Genomic DNA, 7,570 nt, shown 5'->3' with positions numbered 1-7,570 from the left:
AATTTTTACTCCTCACACTTCAGATAGAGCCCTAATATCCAGAGTATACAAAGAACTCAAAAAATTAAACAATAAGAAAACAAATAACCCAATCAACAAATGGGCCAAAGACCTGAACAGACACTTCTCAGAGGAGGACATACAAGCAATCAACAAGTACATGAAAAAATGCTCACCATCTCTAGCAGTCAGAGAAATGCAAATCAAAACCACCCTAAGATACCATCTCACTCCAGTAAGATTGGCAGCCACTATGAAGTCAAACAACAACAAGTGCTGGAGAGGATGTGGGGAAAAGGGTACTCTTGTACATTGCTGGTGGGACTGCAAACTGGTGCAGCCAATCTGGAAATCAGTATGGAGATTCCTGGGAAAGCTGGGAATGGAACCACCATTTGACCCAGCTATTGCCCTTCTTGGACTTTTCCCCGAAGACCTTAAAAGAGCGTACTACAGGGATACTGCTACATCGATGTTCATAGCAGCACAATTCACAATTGCTAGACTGTGGAACCAACCCAGATGCCCTTCAATAGATGAATGGATAAAAAAAATGTGGCATTTATACACCATGGAGTATTACGCAGCACTAAAAAATGACAAAATCATAGAATTTGCAGGGAAATGGATGGCACTAGAGCAGATTATGCTTAGTGAAGCTAGGCAATCCCTAAAAAACAAATACCAAATGTCTTCTTTGATATAATGAGAGCAACTAAGAACAGAGCAGGGAGGAAGAGCAGGAAGAAAAGATTAACATTAAACAGATACATGAGGTGGGATGGAAAGGGAGAGAAAAGGGAAATTGCATGGTAATGGAGGGAGACCCTCATTGTTATACAAAATTACATATAAGAGGTTGTGAGGGGAATGGTAAAATAAACAAGGAGAGATATGAATTACAGTGGATGGGGTAGAGAGAGAAGATGGGAGGGGAGGGAGGGGGGATGGTAGAGGATAGGAAAGGTAGCAGAATACAACAGTTACTATAATAGGGTATTATGTAAAAATGTGGATGTGTAACCGATGTGATTCTGCAATTTGTATTTGGGGTAAAATTGGGAGTTCATAACCAACTTGAATCTAATGTATGAAATATGATATGTCAAGAGCTTTATAATGTTTTTAACAACCAATAAAAAAAATTTAAAAAAAAAGTTCCTTCTGATTTTTTTAACAAGATTTCATATATGTTTAGAGTTTAAAGTTTAAGACAAATATAAATACATATCTGCACACTATTATTAGCAGTTGTGTAAGAATAATGACATTTATGTTTTAAGGGCTTTGTCATGTGGTTTTTTGCCACTGGAGTTGACTACTCAGAAGATCTTTTATAGTGCTTTAATACTATATTTTTTTGTCTATCACCTTGATGACATTACTTGCCCACACATGAGGCCACCTGTCTGTGTAGCTATGACCTTGTTATGAACAGTTCGCACTCACTGTGCAAATGTCCATGTATTACCTATTTAAGCAACATCATAGTGCCATTACTCAAGGAAGCTGACTGAGGTGAACATAGACCTAGCTCTTTCCCCTTACCCTCTTTTTTAAATGTAACAAGTACTTTTTATGTTCCCCTTCCGTCTTCCCCTTTCCCCTTTCCCCTTCCCCCTTTGGAAGCGAGTTAGGAACTAGGTAGTTTAGGATGATCAATTAAAGGGACTCAGAAAGTGAGCTACCCAGAGCCAGGCTTCTTTGTGCTTCATCACAAGGCGTGCTGCTGGCCAGACTGCTTAAGCATCTTTTTAACAAGACCTCGTGAGACAGCCAGCTGATAGCCTCAAGGAGTTCGGAAAACAGGACCACAGAGGTTGGAAAACAGGACCACAGAGGTTACACTGTGGGATCCTGTCCATGAGGTTGGATGCCTCACCTTGCTGAAAAGAGACACTGGACCTAAATGGAGCAGCACGACTTTGTTCCTGCTTGGCTAAATTTCTCAACACCACAGTCAGCTAAGTCACCTACATCCACCTTTGAAAAACACAGAGAGCACCTGCCCTGAGGAGAAGGTAGATTTGGAGTGAGCTGTCACCGACACAATTCCTCTGATGGCTTTTTTAACAATGGGCCCCTACGAACTACAAGAGATTCCTGGCACCAGCCCTCCCCCTTCTGCCATGATTCTGTGGACTCTGGTATCTCTAAGGGAGCATATGCTGGAATCACAGGGAAGCTATCTGGTTGGCATAGTTCTTCCCGAGGTCATGATGGCATGAACCAATGTAGTGAAGGTGGCACAGGGAACCATCGACACTGGATGGCAGTTTTCATTCCTAGAAAGGCTGTGCCTTTCAAGAAAAGCCACCTACAGAGATTAGGGAAGAAAAGAAAGAAGACAAAGTGGAAAAGTTGCAGTTTGAAGAGGAAGACTTTCCTTCTTTGAATCCAGAAGGTGGCAAAAAGAATCAGCCATGCAGACCTATTGGGACCCCTTCTGGAGTGTGGGAAAACCTACCTAGTGCCAAGCAACCTTCCAAGATGCTAGTTATCAAAAAAGTTTCCAAAGAGGATCCTGCTGCTGCCTTCTCTGCTGCATTCACCTCACCAGGATCTCACCATGCAAATGGGAACAAATCATCAACTATGGTTCCAAGTGTCTGTAAGAATTTGGTTCCTAAGCCTGCACCACCTCCTTCCAAGCCCAATGCATGGAAATTTAGCAGAATGGAACACAAATCAGGACCCCTTTCCTCTAGCCAGGAGTCATCATTTATCAATCCAATTTCTGTTACCAAACCAGTGGTACTGGCTGGTGGCGCAGTTCTCAGCTCTCCCAAAGAGAGTCCCTCCAGCATTAACCCTCCAATTAAGATCAGCTCCTCTCATCTGACCAAGTTGACCCACCGAACCACTGACAGGAAGAGTGAATTCCTGAAGACTCTGAAGGATGAGCGAAATGGAGACTTTGCAGAGAACAGAGACTGTGACAAGCTGGAGGATTTGGAGGACAACAGCACACCTGAACCAAAGGAAAATGGGGAGGAAGGCTGTCTTCAGAATGGTCTTTCTCTCTCTGTAGTAGAAGAAGGGGGGGGGGGTCCTTTCACACTCTCTGGAAGCAGAGCATAGGTTATTGAAATCAATGGGATGGCAAGAATATCCTGAAAATGATGAGAATTGCCTTCCTCTCACAGAGGATGAGCTAAAAGAGTTCCACATGAAGACAGAGCAGCTGAGAAGAAATGGCTTCGGAAAGAATGGCTTCTTGCAGAGCCGCTGTTCCAGCCTATTCTCCCCTTGGAGAAGCACTTGTAAAGCAGAGTTTGAGGACTCAGACACAGAAACAAGTAGCAGTGAAACATCAGATGACAATGCCTGGAAGAAGGCATATAAATGTTCACAGTTAATCTGACTCAGTAAACTCAGCTTGTGTGTTCAGGGAATATACAAAAGAAATTGTTCTTTTCCTTTTTTATGTTGTTGAATATTTCATGCACAAGGGAAATAATCATATCCCAAAGAAAGAGCAGTTGGCTTGTTTAGCTTTTATTTTTGTTCTTCCCTGTTATCTGCTTAATAGAAGTTTGTGTGGTGGGAAAGATATTTTAAATACACACACACGTACATATGGGGCGATACACAGGTGAGAGCTGGCAGTGCAGAGATGCAGAGAGGAGGAGACACTGGTCTGCAGCAACAGTTTCTACTACCAGCCCTTAGGGCACTCACCTCTGTGCTCAAGCAATCATTGTCAATGACAAAGTGACTATTGAAGTTATAATTGTATTAAATTAATGATAATAATTTGGATATTTTATTTTATTTTTGGCTGCTCTGGTAACTTTAGCCCTTAACAAAGCATATGTGGTTTTTTGTTTGTTTGTTTTTGTTTTCTTTTTTCCTTTTTGTGTACAGCTGTAAAATATTTGGATATAGGAAATGTGTTATTCTTGCAGCCTTGATATTCAGGGTGGATTGTAAAATATAAATTTTCTGAGATCTCAAAGATTAAGATTATTTTGATAATATTATTTACAGATTTAAAAGATGTGGTTATCACAAGTCTGTTGAGGGTAAAAACTACTGCATAAAATAATTAACTTGGAATAAATATTTTGTATCAGTTTTTAAAAAATCCACTATGAAGGACTTGAGGACATTCTACTTTCTGACTCTTGAATCTGTTTTTATGGCTGGTGCCTCCAGAGTCCACCAACATCATTGGCACTTACCTCTGGGTAGTCTATGCATAAATTCCTCAGATAATGTCCTAGCATCACAGCTACTGACACCGGGGGCCTTATTGCTCTTAGAGCTCATCTGAGTGGAGTCTCAGGACACACTCTCCAGGGAAAGCATCCTCATTATCTGAATGAGATTAGTCAATGAATACATATAAATCATGAGACAGAATCAGGCAGTTTTTTAAAGTCCCTCTCCAAAGTCTTCTTTAGCCAACCTGTCTGAAGTCAAAGAGCATTCAAAAGGCAAGGAAATAATAATAATAATACCCAGTAGTCAAATATAAGGAAGTCTGCTTCAGAATAATATTGGCTTTCTCAACAGAAATATTAGGAATCAGAAAAGAATGGGATATTTTTAAATCCTGAAAAAAAATTGCCAACCAAATATATAATAGCCAGCAAAACTATCCTTAGAAATCTAAGGTTCAATAAATTCTTACACAGACTAAAGAAAGCTGAGGGGATTGAGTATCAATGGACTGATCCTGTAAGAAGTACCTAAGACAACCTACATCTCCATCCAAAGAATTGTAACTACCATCATGAAAACAGGCAAAGGAATTAATCTCACAGATAAAGCAATTTCACTCATAAAAGAGAGAAAAGAATCAGCCAATCCCCATAAAACAAATACCAAATGTTTTCTCTGATATAAGGAGGTTGACTCATAGTGGGATTGGGAGGGAGAGCTTGAGAGGAATAGATAAATTCTAGATAGGAAAGAGAGGCTAGGCATGTAGCTAAGAGGTAAAGTGCCCCTGGGATCAATCATCATCATCCTCAACACCCCCTAGTGGAGCAAACTGTTCAGTGGAATGCTAAAGACAGGTCAAATGGAAAAAAAATATCAAGTATAAACATTGCCTCAAGGAATTTCACACTGTTTAATACAGATAAAGACTAATGTTCAAAAAAATGAAAAGTAGTCCCATGTTAATGGGAAACAAAAGGAAACAGGGCTAACTCTAGTTATATCAGTGAAATAGATATCAACTCAAAATCTACAGAGATAGACAAAGGTGAACTTTATATAAGGATATGAAATGAATTCAACACGAAAATGTAGCAATTGATGAGCATCCAGACACATTAAACAAATGTGTTTCAGTCAAAAGTGATAAACAGACATAACAACAATAAAGATCGGAATCTCTAACACCTTACTTTCAACAATGGATAAATAGATCATTTAGAAAGAATAAAAATAAAAGAGAGCAGTCAATCTATACTACAGATAACATAAATTTTGGAGACACCTAGGGAACATTTCATCTAATACCTACAAAAACTTATGTATCTCATTAGCAAATAACACATTTCCAATGGTAGCACACACATATGCCACCAAACAATTCTCAATAAATATGTAAGTTTTAAAAATCACTTCATATATTCTCTATGACTTACTATGGACACCTCTAGAAATAAACAACTCAATAAACAATGGCAAGTATACAAAAGCATGGAAATTGAATAACATTTTCAAGAATGTCCAATGGGGTGGTCCTGGGGTTGTAACTCAGCATAGAGTGCTTGCCTACCACGTGTGAGGTGCTGGGTTCAATTCTCAGGTATATATATATATATATATATATATATATATATATATATATATATATGCAGAAGGATCTCAAGTTGGAGGCCAGACTCTGCAACTTAGGAAGACTCTGTCTCAAAACAAAAGATAGGAGGCTAGGCATGTAGCTAAGAGGTAAAGTGCTCCTGGGCTCAATCATCATCATCCTCAACACCCCAATATATATATAAAGATTGGAATCTCTAACACCTTTATATATATATATATATATATATATATATATATATATAGAGAGAGAGAGAGAGAGAGAGAGAGAGAGAGAGAGAGAGAAGAATATCCAATGGCTCACTGAAGAAATCCAAAGGGGAATAAAAAAATGATTGTGTAGATAAATAAAGGGAAAGACTGTGTAGACAAATAAAAAACTGTGGGATATAGGAAAAACTGTATGAAGATGGTAGTTTATAGCAATAAATTTATTTACCAAAGCAGAAACAATGCAAATAAACTGCCTATAAATGATTCACAAGGTCCTATTCAAACAAAAAACAAATAAATCACAAATGGAAAAAGATAAAACTAGAAATCATAAAGTTGAGGCTAAAATATATATAAAAGATTCTGGAAATCAAGAGTTATTTCTTTGAAAGACAAAGAAAACATAAAAACCTTTAGTAGACTAAGATAAAAGAAACTTAAATAAAGAAAACTAGAGGTAAAAAAGGAGATATTATCACTAATATCACAGAAATACAAAGGTACATGAGAAACTGCTATAAAGAATTACAGAGTACACTACTGGAAACCTAGAAGAAATCGATGAGTTCCTGGACACATATAACCTACCATATTTAATCAAATTCATGGCTTAATTTAAATGGAATCAATCAAAATAGACCATTAATGCCTAATGAGATTAAATCAGTAATTAAAAGTCCCCCATCAAAAAAATGCTTTACTACAGAATTCTATAAAGCATGTAAAGAAGAACCAAGTCCATATTTCTCTAAATATTTCATAACTTGAGAAAAGAAGGAAACTTACCAACGCATCCTATGAGGACAGCATTATTCTGATAGCAAAATCAGGCAAGCATGCAACAAAGAAAAGTACAGAGAAATAAACAGGATGAATACAGAGGCAAAGATCCTCAACAACCCACTGGCAAAAAGCTCCATCACCATATCAAAACTTACGCACATCTTCAAGTGGTAAGTTTTACAGGGATGTGAGGATGGTTCAGCATATAAAGTCAGTAAACATAACACATCCCATCAACTGAAAAAAAGCAAAATGGTATGATCATCTCAAGAGACTCAAAAGAGCAATTGATCAGACTCATCATATCTTCCTGATAAAAATACTGAATAAACTGGTCCTAGAAGAATCTTTACACTATAAATGATATGCAAGACTAACCCATCACCAGAAAAATGCAGGATACAGCATGTCTACTTTTATGAATGTTATTCAACCTACTAAGAGAGAGAGTAGCCAGATCAATTAGGCAACAGAGAGAAATACAGGGCACTGGAACTGAAAAGGAGGAAGTCCAGATATTTCTGTCTGCAGATGACATAATTTTATAGAGAGGAAAACATAGACTCCTACAAAAAAACTCTGGCATACCTCTTTTTTGTTGTTTTTTAGATTTTATTGGTTCTTTTCAGTTATACATGACGTATATGTCCAGTAGAGTCCGTTTTGATATAATTATAAAAGCATGAAATATATCTTGTTCTAGTTCAGCTCACAGAACCTCTCCTTCCCTTTTTGCCTTCCACCCACTACTCCCTTCCTGCTACTGATCTTTTTTGATTTACTTATTTGCCATCTC

The 7,570-nt window shown here is 37.9% G+C and overlaps 1 pseudogene; it reads left to right on the top strand.

Annotated features, from left to right (window-relative positions):
- The first annotated feature begins 1,784 nt into the window (after positions 1 to 1,784).
- On the top strand, positions 1,785 to 3,364 carry LOC114082676 (vasculin-like protein 1 pseudogene; annotated as a pseudogene).
- The last annotated feature ends 4,206 nt before the right edge of the window (positions 3,365 to 7,570 follow it).

Source organism: Marmota flaviventris, chromosome 3 (assembly GCF_047511675.1).
Source record: "Marmota flaviventris isolate mMarFla1 chromosome 3, mMarFla1.hap1, whole genome shotgun sequence".
NCBI lineage: Eukaryota > Metazoa > Chordata > Mammalia > Rodentia > Sciuridae > Marmota > Marmota flaviventris.
This window is presented reverse-complemented; position numbering and strand designations above follow the sequence as displayed.